This window comes from Gymnodraco acuticeps, unplaced genomic scaffold, assembly GCF_902827175.1.
Source record: "Gymnodraco acuticeps unplaced genomic scaffold, fGymAcu1.1, whole genome shotgun sequence".
NCBI lineage: Eukaryota > Metazoa > Chordata > Actinopteri > Perciformes > Bathydraconidae > Gymnodraco > Gymnodraco acuticeps.
Window position 1 is genome coordinate 2962303 of NW_022990981.1, and position 18535 is coordinate 2980837.

Sequence of the window (18535 nt, forward strand, 5' to 3'; positions counted from 1 at the left end):
TGGAAATATTAATTAAAAAAATCTAATCTTTCAGTTCCCTTTATTCTGTTAAATAGGACTTTGGTTGTTCAAGTTGCCAGTAGTTAGAAACTATAGTATGAATATTCTGCAGGTAAACTTTACTATCCAACATAAAGTACCCTTTACAACTCAAAAGGTTACTCATTTAAAAGCAGTAAATACAAGTAAGCTTCACTAAACTTTACTTCTTGGAAGTAAGTAACCATAACTTAAAAATCTTTGCATTAATTGTACACATAAAGTAAACATAACATACACAAAGTGTTGGTTACTTATTTGAGACGTAAACTGAACTTATTATTTTTCACAGTGGGTAATTAAGGGATCTCAGAGACATGTACTCACTAAACTTAAACAAACATTTTTACAGTGTAATATAGTTCCTTATTTCCTCCATCTTAATCTACTGCACTGACTTCTTCAAAGTGTAGTGCAGGTTTTTTTTAATGAAAACCAACACCTGCACCTTTTTTCATCTAAACAGTCTCTCACTGTCCACCGATGTACAAGGTGCACAAAGAAACTTCATGGCTGTATCAGCCAGTGCGGGTCGCTGTGTAGCATGTGCTCGCCAGTAGTGTAGAGGATTCTCTGACCTTGGGATGGTTTGTTCAGCCAGGTAGGCCTCCACCTGAGTGACGACTGCTGACGTACTCACAGGCCTCGACTCCACCACATTCCCCTCCAAGATCTCGTCATATAGACTGACAAAGCTGCTGTTTGCAGCTGCACAGCCTACACCGCCTCGACGTGGTGACTTTCTTGGAGGCTCTTCTGCAGACACCTCACTGCCAGCCTTCCTCTTTCTCTCCATGATCTCCACCTCTCTAATGAGAGCCTCCTTGGCAAGCTCCTGGTGGTCTGGACTTGTGAAGAATCTGAAAATGGATAGAATTTCATTTAGTTAAAAAGGATTATTTGTTTCCTAACATATGTTGTCGTTCCCTTAGCATATCAAAGTTATTGTTGTCAATGTCATAGAACAACATTTGGAACATTTATTTTGATGTTATTTGATAATTAATAATCAAGTGGTGAATTGATTAGGCCTGAGCAATTATATATCGCAAAATAAGTTTTGAATCAAACAGGACTTGCCTTTCTTTGTATCTTGGGTCAACCAATGTAGCAACGGAGTAGATTGGTTCAGTCTCAGCGTAGTCGAAGCGCTCAGTGACAGCCTAAAGAAGTGTTCTCTTCATAGTCTTGATTCCAGCATCTGTGCTCTCTTCACGGGAAAGATGACGCTTGAGGACAGTTATTGCAGGGATCGCAGTCGCAGCACTCACTGCCCTCGTCAATTCTTCAAATGGACTCAAGACCACTGCCTTCTCCATAAGCGCCCATTGGTTGGCAGAGGGCATGCATGGAAGGTCGTGGTCCGCTGCATAGACACTGAGCGGCCTCTTTTGCTGAAGAAGGCTCTGCAAAATAAGTAAATAAATCTTAGTTTAACATTCATGTGTAAAACACAAGTAGAACTATATACCTCACATCTAAATGTATTTATTTAGGCTGATTCACATGTAAAAAAAATAAAATCTATTCATTCTTTGCATTCATTCCTTCCATCCATATAGCCTACCAGCATCATGTACTGAGTGCTGTTCCATCTGACTGACACGTCCTGCTGGAGTCGTTGTGTTGGCATGTACAGGTCTTTCTGTAAAGTAATAATAATGATAATAATTAAAATAAATCAGCTGTGTGTATCGCTTTTCTAGTAGGCCACTCAAAATGCTTCTATATTTAGGTTAATTATTTGTTGGCTAACATCCTTTCAACACTAGTGTAGCCTAATGATGGATTGCTTTACAATGACATGACAGGGAGGGGGGAAAGTGCAATTACTAAAAAGATAACATAGTACTACTACTACTACTAATAATAATAATAATAAAATGATAACCACCTGAATGTCTTCGAGGATGGAGTAGGCCTTTGGGGAATGCTTAAAATGACCCACAAGCTTCCGTGCGTTGGCGACTGCATCGATGATGCTTCGCTGGGCGAGAAGGCCTTGGATGACCTCGAGTTGGAGTGTGTGTGCGAAACAGCCCAGGCTCTGCACCCCCATGTCTGCAAATGCCTACAGTCGAGAGATTGGGAGAGAGGATGATGGCGAGAGATAGATAGATGAATATCAATAGCCTATTGATACTGGTCAGTGAGGAAAATAAGCAGTCGATGTCACAATAGTATCAAATAGAGCGCAGCCATCTGCTGGTTGCAAAACGGATAGCAGTGTATGTAAGTCAATGAGAGGTAACGTCTTTACCTCTCATTGACTTACATACATTTCTGGACTTTCCTTAACTTATTAAACAAACCTCGGGAAATTTCCATAACATTTGTGAGTAATTTATACACTATGGTCCACCATCTGCATGATACCTCCAAACCATTATGATCTGATGAGACTTTTGAGATTTTAACATTTCAAAAGTTGCACTGAATATTTTTCCTGCTGATAGGTAGCCTCTCAAAACTAGCTGTTTTGTCATTAATATGGTAGGCTACTTCCAAGTCTAACAAACGTATTGAAAGCCTGTAGTGTTAGATAAGACATAAAACAGGATATTAATGTTTCGTTTTAATTATTTGCTGTCCCAATAACAACTAGTGCTAGTGGCTAAGCTGACGTGAGTTAGCTGACAACAAGCTAGGCTAACTTTTCTGCTAGCCTGTTGACGTGGTTGCCGTCTAAAAGACACGTTATCTAGACATCATTTTAAATAAATCCAGGGCACACGTAATTATAATTGGGAATAGGGAACATTTAATATACATCCAGTATATCATGTCAAAATCATCAAATGGAAGTTTACCCCATGACCATTCATTAAAAGATGCTGTTGACGGAATTAGCATGCACTTTACTGACGTGGGTAATGCGTAGCTAAACATCAGTGGTCAATAACAAGAAGGCTTACCTTCTTCATGTTGGCGGCGTTGTCCCTCATAACAACATGCACCTTGTCATTATCGATGTCCCACTTGGCCAGCATCTCTTCTATAGCATTCCGGATACGCATTGAAGTGTGAGAGCCACGCAGCTCACTTGCATGTAGCACCACGTTGTGCAAAGTAAAACTGGAGTCTATCCAGTGGGCTGACTGAGGAGCGACATCGGGGCTACACCTGAATTCCACAGGTCTGTGGTGAGGGCGATTGAGGTAGCCTCCTTTAGGTGCCGCTGCACTTGTTCACGCACCTTGGTGTGCAGGGCTGGGATACCTTTTTCAGCAATGTAATGGCGGGATGGCATCCCATAGCGCGGCTCCAAATAATTTATTAGACGACAAAAACCGGAGTTTTCCACAAGTGAAATTGGCTGGTCGTCCTCTGCTATGCACTCCACAATCAGCTCAGTAATCTTGCGAAATCTCTCGGAGTCTCGAGGAAGTAAATCCTTTCGTTTCAAGCTGTCCCGCAGTGTTTGTTGATGGATACCATCAGTCGCAGACGCTGTCGCTTTACAGTAGGCGGCGTGTTCGTCGGGGTGGTGCTTTTTAAGATATTTTATTAGGTTTGTGGTGTTGTAGGAGACCCTGTTAGCACCACCTCGTGAGACTTCCACACCACAGACTTTGCATGTCGCAGTCGGCGACTCACTTGTAGTTATTTTTAAAATGATGCCAAACTGCAGACATTTTAACTAGCTAACGATATGTGTCCGTTCCACTTTTCCAACTCGATAATGGCGGCTGATGCAATAGAACAACAACGACAAACAATGGAATCATGGGAAATATTAAATATGGATCGGCAATGACATTTAATTGGATCTGCCGATCCCGATCCACCTTAAAACCCAGTATCGGGGGCCGATCCAGGGATCGGGATATCTCTAGTACCTACTGTGTGCACTCCTTTCTAGTGTTCCCTTCTCTTCCCGGGCTTCAAGCCGACAACATGTGTGTTTCTGATGCTCATTAAAGCTAACTTTGTACCTTCGATGCACCACCTCCGACTCCCGTCTCTCAGAACTACATTGGTGACCCCGACATAAGTCTCGCAGAAGTATCCGAGACTGAACCGAACATGGCAGAAGACGCTGTTTTTCTCAAACTGCCGAAGTTTTTGGGAGACGTCTGCGGCTGCATCGTTCGCACCGACTGAGGCTCGTTTCGTCCTCCGCGGAATGACCGATGAGGATGCACGCTATTTCCACATCGTTTCGGCACTGGGAAACAGCAAGCCTTCCGACCACATGGAGATGATACACGACAGTATGCATTGTCATACTGATATTCTGTACAAACTGTGAAGTCCACTGAGACAAATGTAACATTTGTGATATTGGGCTATATAAATAAACATTGATTGATTGATTGATTGACCTGCTAGGTACGGAAGAACCAGGTTTCTTGTTCATGGAACTGTTTCTTCGGGACATGCAGCCGCATGTCCAGACAGCGCTCGCTAACACGGCTAGTGTTGAGCCCCACGCTTTAGCCGAAGAAGCTGACCGGTTTTTCCTGGCCGCCCGGCGTTTTACCCCTGAGGTGCTGGACCCGTCACGCAGCGGCACCTTCCCTGGTAGAGGCACGCCCTCTACCAGAGTCTCCGGGGCCGACGACAGCGACTGACGGCTAACAGCTAACGGCCGTCGACAACGACTAGCGGCTAACGGCTAAAAGCTAACGACGACGACTGGCAGCTACCGGCTAACGACGACGACTAACAGCTAACGGGTCTTGTGTGGCACAGCGTTCGCAGAGGGACGAAATTGCGTACACAACATGTGGTTATCAGAGGCGCCTGGGTGGCGTACTTCTGGACCCCGTCTCCCTTCGCCTTGACGGTTTCGGATGTCGCCCATGCTTTCATCCGCCCATGGGTGGCGCGCTTCGGGACCCTGTCTGGCCTCTCCCCTCGCCAACAGTTTCGGACGTCGCCCATGCTTTCATCGGCGCCTGGGTGGCGCACTTCTGGACCCCATCTGGCCTCTTCCCTGTCCACGGCTCCTTCCTCCCGGGGATACTGCTCCTGCCTCCCGGGGATACTGCTCCTGCCTCCCGGGGATACTGCTCCTGCCTCCCGGGGATACTGCTCCTGCCTCCCGGGGACTTAGTGCCCGCCGCCGCTGTGCCCTCGCCTGCGGCCGGACAGCGCTCCTCCCTGCTGGGGACCACCGAGACATTCATGCCCGTCCCCACGTCGCAGCACAGCGACCCAGCTTTCTACGGTGGGCGGATGTTATCTTCATTCGCCTCTACGCTTACCGCGGCCCCCTTATGGACGGCCCGTTCCATGGCTCGCCCCCCACCCCCCCGGTGGGGATGCCCTCGTTGGGGCCCCTGCCCTCTCCTGCGGCCCCCTTCCGACGGCCTGTTCAGGGTCATGCGACACGGGGACAGGTGTCCTGGATGCAAGGGCATCCCCTCGCCCTCGTTGGGGCAACCCTGCCCCGGCCCCGCCCTCCTCGGCCCCTGTGGTGCTTCCTCCCGGACGCGGGGATTGCTGTGCATTTAGCTGTCCTTTCAGGTCCCTCCCCTTTTGGGAGCGTAGGGCAGAATTAGGAGGGAATTCCGTCTCGTAGCGTTTATGCACGGTTTTGAAATGCCGCTCCTAAAATCACTCTTCTTCGATAAAGCCACGCTCGCATTGCAGATGAGACAGATGGACTTTGAATTGGAATCGATAAAAATAATCATCCTCCCACTCGGAGTGAAAATTATATATTTTGGGCTCTTTTGCTTCTGCCATAATTGCGGTCTTGTGTGTGTGCGGACTGTCACTCCTGTTGACACGGACAACGTCAGCGAAATAGTGCCCACTGCCCACCAGCCACGCCCCGACACATGGGGTCACGCCGGCCAATCACAAAGCTTTGATGCGTTCAAGTGCATTATTCTGGCACAGGAAGATTATGTTATAGGACATGAACGATAAAACTGAATATTGTTGTTCTATTTTCAGACACATCTCGCGATCGACTGGGAATCTCCCCATTTCAATACCAGATGGAGAACTGCATTACATATGCAGAAGAAAAAAGGACATGGCTGAGCACCTCGCCAAAATGGTGTTATCCTTAGAAGAAGCTGACAAGCTGTTTAAAGTTTCACTGCAGCCAATTGGGAGGACATTTTGCTGTAGAGAAAACACATGGCGCCATCATGAAACGATTGTATTGGCCTGGCATGGTGGATGACATCCGCAAGTGGGTGAGTTATAAAAATAATGAGGTAAATTACACATTATGGTACAAAAGTGGAGCACAGAAAAGTTTATGGTGTGTTTTTTTTTCTTTTCCAGATTGCTGAGTATCCCCAGTGCCAATCAAAGAGGTCAAGCATCAAAGAAAAGAGGGAGTACACTCCTATTGAGGTACAAGGAAACAATTCCAGCCAGTTTCAGCTTTGGAACATGTGAACTGTGGTTTCATTTTTGTCCCAATGTTTCCTTCAAGGTGAACTATAACCTTTGTGAGGCTGGGAATCGAAAGAAGCCTGCGTTCCCCGTATCATCCACAGACAAATGGGCTCGTGGAAAAATGAAATGGAATAATACAGAGGTATGTTAATTCATATAAATAACATTATTTTTCCTACATTAACAGTAATCACAAATTATACCTAAATAAAACAAGAGTAAATAAAGGGGTTGCTTTATCATATATTCGAAACCATTTTGTTTTCTACCTGCTTGTGTCTGTACTTTACCTGAATTTAGGTCCCTGAACAAACTGGTGGCGGGTGAGTTGGGACAAATTCCTGCAGCCCACCATGTTCAGTCTGAGAACAAAGTTTCAGGTGACTACAAAGTTCAGTCCATACTTTCTGATGTTTGGGAGGGAGGCGAGGTACCCATCAGAGGTGCCCAAGGAGTACAAAGTAAGATCCGGTTAATCTCTTATCCTGTAGCATTATTTTTATTTCAAACATGTATGTCCTCTACATTCTAACTGTTTTCTGTGGCAGATAACCGAAGACAAAGTCAAAAGGATGGTGGAAAGGGAAGATGTCTGGAAGGCATTTCAAAAACAGGAGGCCGTTTTCACGCTTGTCAAGAAAAACATGAAAAGAAGCCAAGAGAGGGTCCGCAAGAGGAAACTGGAGAAAGGGCAAGCGGACAACTTCCAAGCGGACAACTTGGTTTTAAAAAGAAACAAAAAGGTTGGAGCAAAGAAAAGGCAGAAAACTAGAGGTGGAAATGCAGGGACCTTACCGGGTTGTGGACATTGAGGGGAAAGTTGCTGAAATAGTTTCAGAAAAGGGAAACAATAAGATGAAAGTCTACATTGACCACCTCGCACACTATGTCCAGCCAGAGGAGAGGATCCCTGCTAAATTGAAAAAATGGTTGGATCCTTCTCATCAACGTTGCGTGGAAGTCGGAAAAAGTACTGAAGGAGTGGCAGACCGGGGTGGTGGTTCCCCTTTTCAAAAAGGGGGATCAGAGGGTGTGTGCCAATTACAGAGGCATCACACTACTCAGCCTCCCCGGGAAAGTTTACTCTAAGGTACTCGAAAGGAGGGTCAGGCCGATTGTCGAACCTCAGATTGAGGAGGAACAATGCGGATTCCGTCCTGGTCGTGGAACGACGGATCAGCTTTTTACTCTCGCAAGGATCCTGGAGGCCGCCTGGGAGTACGCTTATCCGGTCTACATGTGTTTTGTAGACTTGGAGAAGGCGTATGACCGAGTTCCCAGGGAGTTACTGTGGGAGGTGCTGCGGGAGTATGGGGTGAGGGGGTCTCTACTCAGGGCCATCCAATCTCTGTACTCCCAAAGCGAGAGCTGTGTCCGGGTCCTCGGCAGTAAGTCGGACCCATTTCCGGTGAGGGTTGGCCTCCGCCAGGGCTGCGCTTTGTCACCAATCCTGTTTGTAATATACATGGATCAGATTTCCAGGCGTAGTCGTGGGGGAGGGGGTCTGCAGTTTGGTGGACTAAGGATTGCACCACTGCTTTTTGCAGATGATGTGGTTCTAATGGCTTCATCGGTCTGCGACCTTCAGCACTCACTGGATCGGTTCGCAACCGACTGTGAAGCGGCTGGGATGAGGATCAGCACCTCCAAATCTGAGGCCATGGTTCTCAGCAGGAAACCGATGGACTATCCACTCCAAGTAGGGAATGAGTCCTTACCCCAAGTGAAGGAATTCAAGTATCTCAGGGTCTTGTTCTCGAGTGAGGGAACAATGGAGCGTGAGATGGGCCGAGAATCGGAGCAGCGGGAGCGGTACTGTAGTCGCTTTACCGCACCGTTGTGACGAAAAGGGAGCTGAGCCAGAAGGCAAAGCTCTCTGTCTTACGGGCCATTTTCATTCCTACCCTCACCTATGGTCATGAAGGATGTGTCATGACCGAAAGAACGAGATCGCGGATACAAGCGGCCGAGATGGGTTTTCTCCGCAGGGTGGCTGGTGTCTCCCTTAGGGATAAGGTGAGAAGTTCGGTCATCAGGGAGGGACTCAGAGTTGAACCCCTCCTCCTTCGCGTCGAAAGGAGCCAGTTGAGGTGGTTCGGACACCTAGTTAGGATGCCACCTGGGCGCCTGCCTAGGGAGGTGTTCCAGGCACGTCCAGCTGGGAAGAGACCAAGGGATATACCTAGGACCAGGTGGAGGGATTATATCTCTTCGCTGGCCTGGGAGCGCCTTGGGATCCCCCAGTCAGAGATGGTTGATGTGGCCAGGGAAAAGAAAGTTTGGGGCTCTCTGCTGGAACTGCTACCCCTGCGACCCGACCACAGATAAGCGGGAGAAGATGGATGGATGTTGGATCCTTCTCCTCTGGCTGGTCCACTGACCTCCACACCCACCTCCACACCCACCTCCACCCCCACATCCTCCCAAACCCTGGCTCCATCAAGTCAGGCAGAAGGAGCATCTTCTGAGGTGGAGACTTGTAAGTAAACTGACACAAAGTACACCTCAAAGTATGCATTTCCTTAATAACTAACATGCGTTATCTTTTTTTTTTTACAGTAATCCGAGACATATGGGCAGGGAGGAGGAAGGAGACGCTATGGGCCAAGTATGGCCCATACAAAGTTTACAGCGAGAACCTCATGGTCTTGGCCCCAGGACAGCAGTTGGAGGGAGAGGTAAGCCTACTTTATAACACTTGACACTGTTTAATTTGTTGCACTTCCACAGATCATGTATCTGAGGGGAAACAGGTCCCTTTTTGGACCCATTTGGGGCCATCAAAGAACAGATAAGCCGCTGCAAAGACCTAACACGGTAAATCAAATATCAGCTGTAATGTCTTTACTAGATATATTCATGCATTCAGGATGTGGGATTATATTAAGGGAGCAACACAAAGCCACATCAATGATGTTCCTGATTACTGCTGTTTTACTTCAATAACATAAGATTGTCCTGTGTGAACATTCAGCTGTTCTTGACTTAAAAAGGATTGTATGTCCAAAACATAATGTATGTGTTCCCTGTGTAGATCGCTGGTCCGCAAGACAAACCCAGCTGTTGTGAGATGGGCATGTGACAGCATGGATCATCCCAAACAGCAGGACACAGCATCATGCGGTGTGTTGATTTGCAAGGTAACATTTATGAATGTGTGTATATATAACCATCTGTCACTAAACAATAATATGAAGATACTTATCTCAGACTTTGTTAGCTTGCAGAGAAAATAATATTGGACCAGAAGCAGAAGGTCCAATACCTTGTTGACCAGGCGGGTGTGGCCTCAATGAGGTTCGACATGGCAATGTCCCTGGTGAAAAATTCCGGTATACAGGACTAAACCAGAGAAACAAAAAAATATTCTGTATTTTTTGGCATTTCACTACATTTATGCCGGTATTTGTTTTTTACAGATGACCTATCCCAGCTGTGTCGGGCCTGTGGGGAACTTAGTTCAGGGTTCACCAAGGTTGACCAATGGGTAAGACGTTGTATTAATTCCCTGACCACCATTTGGCTGGAAGACTGGGATACACCCTGGATAGGTTACCTCAACCTCACCGGGTGAACACTATAACAGATATTGAACATTTCTACTTTAATTCACCAAACTTGCATGTATTTGCACTATGGGAGAACATTGGTGTAGTGGAAGGAACTTCTGAGCACGGACTCTACACAGAAAGGACCACAGATAAGATCCCAACCTATACATTGCTTGCTTAGTTAAATGTTAACAGCGTGATTGTAAAGCGTACTCTGGATGAGTGATGTTAACCTAAAAAATGTACACACACACACACACACACACACACACACACACACACACACACACACACACACACACACACACCACACACACACGAGATGGGGACTCGAGTTTGTGACTCGGACTCGAGTCGCACTTAAGTCGCACACACACACGGTGAATCATCAGATCCTCCTTCGCACTCTCCAAAAACTTGGAGTTTCAGGCTCTGCACTTTCCCTCCTCACCTCATACCTGAAAGACCGTACCTACAGGGTGACTTGGAGAGGGACTGAGTCCGACCCTTGTCAATTAATTACGGGGGTCCCTCAGGGCTCTGTTCTTGGTCCCCTCCTCTTTTCCCTGTACACAAACTCGCTCGGATCAGTCATTAGCCCGCATGGTTTTTCTTACCACTGCTACGCTGACGACACCCAATTAATTCTGTCCTTTCCCCGCTCAGAGACCCAGGTCGTTGCACGCATCTCTGCTTGTCTAGCTGACATCTCTCAGTGGATGTCTGCTCACCACCTCAAGCTCAACCTTGACAAGACTGAGCTGCTCTTCCTCCCGGGAAAAGATTGTCCCACTCTTGACCTAACAATCAACATCGGCACCTCAGTTGTTTCCCCGACTCAGACTGCAAGGAATCTGGGTGTGACCCTAGATAACAACCTGTCCTTCACTGCAAACATCGCTGCTACAACTCGTTGCTGCAGATACACGCTTTACAACATCAGGAAGATACGTCCCCAGCTGACTCAGAAAGCGACTCAGGTTCTGGTCCAGGCTCTCGTCATCTCACGCCTAGACTACTGCAACTCCCTCCTGGCTGGTCTACCTGCATGTGCCATCCGACCTCTGCAGCTCATCCAGAATGCAGCGGCTCGTCTGGTCTTCAACCTTCCTAAATTCTCCCACACCACTCCGCTCCTCCGCTCCCTTCACTGGCTTCCGGTAACTGCTAGAATCCACTTCAAGACACTGGTACTTGCTTACCATGCTGCGAATGGATCTGGCCCTTCCTACATCCAGGACATGGTTAAACCGTACACCCCAGCGCGTGCACTACGCTCTGCATCAGCCAAACGACTCGTTGCGCCCTCGCTGCGAGGGGGACCCAAGTTCCCATCGGCGAAAACACGTGGGTTTGCTGTCCTGGCTCCAAGATGGTGGAATGAGCTCCCCATTGACATCAGGACGGCAGATAGCTTGCACATCTTTCGGCGCAAACTGAAAACTCATCTCTTTCGACTCCACTTCGAGCGTTAGAACTATTAACGAAGCACTTTTATACTAATAAAGGACTGGCTTACCTAAAGCCAGTTGAGTAGCACTTGAAATGTTTAGCTCTATGAAACCTGATGTACTTATATGATTCTGTTTTCTTCAAGGTTGTGTCTTCCTGGTCGAATGTACTTATTGTAAGTCGCTTTGGATAAAAGCGTCAGCTAAATGCAATGTAATGTAATGTAAACACAGAGACTTCAGACTTGACTTGGACTCCTGCTCAAAAGACTTCGGACTCGACTTGGACTCGTGTTTTGGGACTCGTGAACAATCATTGTGTTTTCTATTTTTTGGCGTATTAAAGGTGGGGTAGGTAAGTTTGAGAAACCGGCTCGAGATCGCTAGAATTTGAAAATACACAACCGGAGAAAATCGGCCACTTCCTCACCAAGCCCCTCCTCCAACACACACGAACGCGCACATGACCAATGAGGGCACGAGATAAGTTTGTGCCCCGATGGGAGGCTGACAGGCAGGTAGGCCATCCAGTTACTTTAGCCGGGCCGGCTATCGGGATGTTAAGAGCATTCCATGGAATATAACAAAAAGTGTATCTCGAGCCGGTTTCTCAAACTTACCTACCCCACCTTTAACATTAACATTAACATCATGGTAACTGTAACACCATGGCGACCGGCGGCACACCTGCAGCTGTACCGCTTGTAATTAGGTTCAACTATAACAACTTCGAACAAAACGCCGGCGGCACCAACAAAAGGAGCGCACACTGCAAAGTCTGCAATATTAAAATCAAGGATGCTGGTGCAACAACGTCAAATTTCATCAGGCACTTGAAAACTCACCCGGAGAGGTCAGTCACATTAACGCATATGGACGGTTAGCAAACATGTTTAGCTCAGCATCAGCTATGTAATGTTAACTTAGCTTGCTACTAGCTTTGTAACTGAATATTTGAAAAGATGAGTGAATGTTTGCTTGTCACACTTGTTTGCGTTGAGTGGCGTTGACATCCAACTCTTGACATGACATAAAAAAGGTCGGTAACGTTAATCATTACGTTCCGCTGCCACCATCTACTGGCTAACGTTAAACGTAGAAAAATACATAGTTACATACATAAATACATCTGTCGGTTTATAGGCAGGTTACAGGTTTATTGTTGACCACGTAACGTTAATGTTACAGGTTTATCACTGGGTTTGAGTGAGAGGATAGAGGAATATGTTTATTTATAGTAGACTTAAAAGATGTAATTAGAGACCCAGTGTAATTAAACAATACGGTTGCAGAGGTCAAATTTTAACATTTTTGTCCACTGGCCAAATGGCTAGCCTAGTGAATGTTGAAATTTTACCAGCCACTCAATAGATTGCCATTGTTATTTTTGGCTGGTGCGTGCAACATACAGTACCAGCCATTTGCATGATTTACCAGCATTTGGCTGGTAAATTGTGTTAATGGTAGATATCTCTTTTGGAACAGGTCATGTTTTAATATCACCAGTTCAGTATATTTCAGATAATATTGCAGCAATAGTTTTTTAGTTGCAAATGGCACAGAACAAATGTTTACTTTGAAGTACTTTTAACACAGTTTCCCTGTGGGGGATTAATAAAGTATTTGTGATACTGATTTCTGATTCTGAAGTGTTTTGCTTATAAGTTGTTTGCATTTAGCTAAAGTGTGATGTTTTTCCTCATATTGCATTGCAATAGCCTGTTTAAAGTGATCATATAACAAACAACTAATCAGTACTGATACTGTATGCTAATAGATATAGGAGTGATAATAATACAGTAAATGCTTTGAATTTCTTAGATATAGCTGTGCAGTATTCTTAACAGACTGGATAGCAGCAGACAATAGAAGGCTTATTACAAACAGAAGAGACATGAGACTTTTATTTTTTAGAGACTTGAGACTTGACTTGGACTCGTGACCAAAGACTTGAGACTTGATCAAGTCTCACCCCACAAAGACTTGAGACTTGACTTGGACTCGTGACCAAAGACTTGAGACTTGACTTGGACTTGCAAAAAAAGACTTGTGAACATCTCTGACACACACACACACACACACACACACACACACACATTTCCTGGAGACTTATCCTAACTAGGGTTGGGAACCGAAACTCGGTTCCAGATGAGAACCGATAAGAAAATGCCGGGTACCGGGTACCCATACAAAATACACAATTTCGGTTCTGCTTAACGGTTCCTAAACGCGGTAGACCCTGTATTCCAGCGGGTCCGTCTGCACCGCGGTGCTGCGGTGACCCGGTGGAATACAGGGCGGACCTGGAGAATCACAGAACGGCCGGTCGTCAGCGGGCCGTTGACGGCCGGCTCGGTACGCTGACGGCCGGCACCGCCCTTCATTTTTTTAAACGGCATCATATAAATTGCGCTGACAGGCGACAGAGGTCCACAGTTGCCCCGCAGCGATGCCCCCCCGCCCTCCCGTAGACATTTCACGAGCTCAGTCACTTCATAACACCAAAGATAGGTCGCGGTAAACACTCTGAAGTGAGGCTCCACTACACTAAAAAAGAAAAAGAAAAGGCAAAGTGTAATGCCTGTTAATAGCTTGCCACAGGCATAGCTCAGTTAAAATAAAGCACAGCTATTGTGCAATACATTTGTATTGCATGTATATTTTTTAGTAACAATTTCAGTTAAAGCTTTTAAGAATAAATATATTTTTGTTATCTAAACGTTTGACCTCTTTATTTTACAATTTTGGAATCGAAACGGGGAATCGATAAGAACCGGAATGGATAAGCAGAACCGGAATTGAAATCGGAATCGATAAATTTCAAACGATACCCATCCCTAATCCTAACCTTAACCATAACCAACACATGCCTAACCCTAACAGGAAATGCAGACCGGCTCAAACAAACGATTTTTAAATCATCATCCTCACGATCATTTAATGTATCATATGTTCGCCAAATTGACATGAAAGCACTAATAAATGTAGTTTAATCCACTTGAGTTTACAACTACAAAAATAATCGATTTGTTTTTATATCACATCCGACGGCAGGAAATTCAGCAGCTCCACGATAATTTATGTTTATGTTCGCCTAATTGACATGAAAGCACTGACAAATATGAATATACTGTAGTCAACTTCATTAAAACGTTATTAACGTGCCTAAACTCAGTAATTCACCATTTCTACGCATGACAACACACTTTGTCCGTGTTTGGCTCTCTCGCTGCACAGTGAAGCATTCCCGCATTGACGTCACTTCCGGCTTCCCCCAAAATGAGTCGAAGGAATTTCCCCGCGATGTTCGAAATTATTGATATTTATCAGAACGGTATCGCACCTTCTTTTTTAAGCTGACGGTTCGAGATTACTAGTAGCCCAATATTTCACTGCACAACAGTTGTTGGGAGGCTGTCACAGGCTCTTTAAAGCTAAAGTATTACGTTTTCAAAGGCAACTTTTATATATTTAAAGAAATGTACATATATTTGTGTGTCATACATACACACCTGTACACCCACTGTTATATCATTTGGAATGGAATTTAACATACTGACATGACAAATGGTGGAATGTGCTCCCCATTGAAATCAGGACAGCTGAAAACTCTTTCGACTCCACTTCGAGCGATAGAATTACTAACAAAGCACTTGTATACTAACAAAGGACTGGCTTATCTAAAGCCAGTTGAGTAGCACTTGAAATGTTTTAGCTCTATGAAACCTGATGTACTGATATGATTCTGTGTTCTTCAAGTTTGTATCTTCTTGGTCGAATGCACTTATTGTAAGTCGCTTTGGATAAAAGCGTCAGCTAAAGGAAATGTCATGTAATGACAATAAATGTTTGAATGTTGAAAAAACGTTTCCAATAAAGTTGTTTCTGAAATATAACTTTCACTGTTGTTTTTCCTTCTTTAACAGTAATGTAGGTTAAAACAAAAAGTGCATTATGTAAACTAAACTGACATTTGGGAAACAAAAAGTGAATGTTGCAACCTAGGCAGTTAAGCATTTGATATCATTGGGTGTTAATAATGCAAGAGTGGGAAGGTAGACATAATTGCTTACATGTATAGGCTAGAAGTCATGATGGAACAACTGTATTCCAGGGCTCGACATTATAAATGGCCCGCTGGCCCGGAAGCACTATTTAGACACCCCGGGCCAGCATAACGTACTTTCCACTTGCCCGCTCAGGCCACTAAAAATATTGCTTAAAAAAAAAATATTGTCCTGTGGTATTGGTATTTTGATAAGCAATTTTGTTAAATTGTTTCGTTTGTTAACGCTACAACATAGCGTTGCGTGAGTCGATTGTCATTGTTGGGTGAAAAGCAAATGGCTGTTTGCTGCGGTGCTCAGCGCGAGCAGGCTCCCGTGAGGGGAGCGCGCTCCTTCACTACAGACTATCGCGCCACCTAACCATTCGCCAACATGTTTTTAATACCAGCGGTAACCGGCCAAGCGCCGTGCAAAAAACAATCTTCAAATAAAAGAAAGTCACCGGAGAAAGGAGAGTGACAGGGAGCATGAGAAGAAGAGGGAGAGAAAGTTTCAGCCAGCTTGATCGATGGAGTTGGCTTCTAGTGGTGCAGTGACGCATCCTAAAACCCTTTTATAATCTATCGATTAGATTTATGATTCGAAAATAATAAACGTAGGGTAGACATGTGGATATTATCCGGCTGAACAAAACGTGCATTTATCAAACAGGTTTGTTTTCCACAGACCTTATTTCCAGCTATTTTCCAAAACCCTGTGGAGAAATCCTATTGCTTTTTGTCGAGGGAACCAGCAGCTTACTTCCTGGTTTTAGGATGCGTCACTGGCTGCACCTCTCAATATGATGCCAATATAAACAAGGTCTTCTGTCTGCTCTGTACATCAATGCCGACCTATGCTGACAAGTAAGTGAAGAGTAGAAAAATATAAAAGGTATTGGCTATAGGGAAATGTCCCAGCAGTTTAGGATAATGAAGGTTCTAATCAAATCAATTACATAGCCATTACATGTCTAACTCCTAATGACAGGAAGGCAGAAAGTGCATTATACAAATAATAATAGCAGACATTTTTTAACAATGACCACAATATCATTATTTTAATACACCAAATATGAACAATTGAGGGAAATGAGGAAGAACTGATGATTCAAATGTTGTAGTAATAGTAGTAATGTAGTTAGTGCATAAATTACTATTGCGACAAATGTGTTCATTTTCCTCATTATTAGTCGATGTTTTGGACGAATGCTCCGGGCCAGTGGTTACAATGGTGGGGCCAGTGATAATACAATTCCAGAGGTCCTACTGTTTCACAAACAACCCAGTGCATAGTTGTTCGTTTTATGTTGCTATATTTTCAAATTGACAATTTACATTCAATTGTAATAAAGACACATCTCTGATGCACAGTGTAGAGTTGTGTTGTGATGAGAAGGATACAGGTATTTAATAAAAACATTGATCGCTTGAGAATGGCTGGAGAAGTTGTATCACCATTTATACGGAGCGGATCACAGCTTGCCACAGATGACAGTCATCTCCAGGCTGTGAGTAAACAACTTGTGTTTCACATAGAGGCGGTCTGAAGGTATGGACAGCTATCAAAGCTACTATACACAGGGTTGCCAACTCTCACGCATCTGGCGTGTGACACACGCTTTCACTCTCAATCTCACGCTGCCCAAACTATTCTCACGCCAAAAACAAGAATACCGAAGACTAGAAACGGTTTTGAAAACTTTTGTCACGTAGTGATCGTCTTCTCAATAGAACATCTTTGATAATGTCTTCTGGCCAATCAGAATCAAGATAACGGCGTGGTGTTGTTGCAGGAAGTCCCGACGGAGAATACTTTTGCTGTAGTACATCTCTATATACATCGATACAACATTACGTGTTGATAGAAATCAACACGTAACGAAATAAGACCCCACGGTTTGATGATTGATAGGTGTGTGGGCTGTCTTTCATTTTGACACACAGAACAATGGGGGCTATCCACCCTTATCCACCATGTAAAGTCATTCACAGCCTCTTCCCTCTTCAGTGAGGAGCAGCAGGTTCAGCTTTCAGAACAAAGTAACAAAAAACTAAGGGAGTGGCTATATACAGGACCGTCCTGTACACAACGCCAAATGACTATATACAGGACCGTCCTGTACACAACGCCAAATGACTATATACAGGACCGTCCTGTACACAACGCCAAATGACTATATACAGGACCGTCCTGTACACAACCCTCTGAAATGGCTATATACAGGACGGTCCTGTATATAAGGTCTCTGAAATGGCTATATACAGGACGGTCCTGTATATAAGGTCTCTGAAATGGCTATATACAGGACCGTCCTGTATACAAGCTCCGAAATGGCTATATACAGGACCGTCCTGTAAACAGCTCTCTGAAATGGCTATATACAGGACGGTCCTGTATATAGCCATTTCAGAGACCTTATATACAGGACCGTCCTGTATATAGCCATTTCAGGGCTTCTGTGCAGGACCATCCTGTATATAGCCATTTCAGAGAGCTGTGTACAGGACAGTCCTGTATATAGCCATTTGGCGTTGTGTACAGGACCGTCCTGTATATAGCCTCGGCCAAAAACTAAAATGGCATTCATTTTTTTCAATATGTCGTGTAGTAATAGATTTATTTATTTTTCTTCTCAAGAGACTACCAGAATGTGTATTTTATGTTAGTATTTCAAAAAATCTCCAGGTCGCCCTTTTTATTTACTACAAGACAAATGTGCCTTTTTATTTCATACAGTTCAATTTGGATTGAGACAGGGAAATAATCTAAACCTCTCGCGTGGCGTTTCACTGTCAAGGGGAGCGTATATGTAATTACAATGCAAATACTGACTTGAGCAACACCACTGTATGGGTTAGCCCTACCATAGATTACCCAACAGAAATACTCTGGAGCCGCAACTGCCGACCCGTATTGTGCATGCGCAGATCCAGTAGAAATGATAAAAAAAAGTAAAAGTCTGCTGCTTATTGTTCTACTAGGCCAAAATAGAGTCAAAGAGTATATGAGAGTGAGTGTGTTAATTAATATATTTGGCAGTTTGGAGTAAGTCTGTAGATTTATTTGTGTGTGTGTGAGATAC

General features: G+C 44.7%; 1 protein-coding gene and 1 long non-coding RNA gene across 3 annotated transcripts in view; one reads left to right on the plus strand and one right to left on the minus strand.

Annotated features, from left to right (window-relative positions):
• hs2st1b (heparan sulfate 2-O-sulfotransferase 1b) overlaps positions 1-18535 on the minus strand; it is a 72393-nt gene that overhangs the window by 53230 nt on the left and 628 nt on the right. The gene's annotated exons all lie outside the window — the stretch shown is intronic.
• On the plus strand, positions 8809-10207 carry LOC117559071. 2 transcript variants are annotated; one of them, XR_004570919.1, is made up of 5 exons: positions 8809-8881; positions 8962-9219; positions 9437-9542; positions 9623-9734; positions 9822-10207. It is a non-coding gene; the product is annotated as an uncharacterized LOC117559071 (long non-coding RNA). The 2 variants fall into 2 exon arrangements; XR_004570918.1 differs by having other exon boundaries at positions 9623-10207.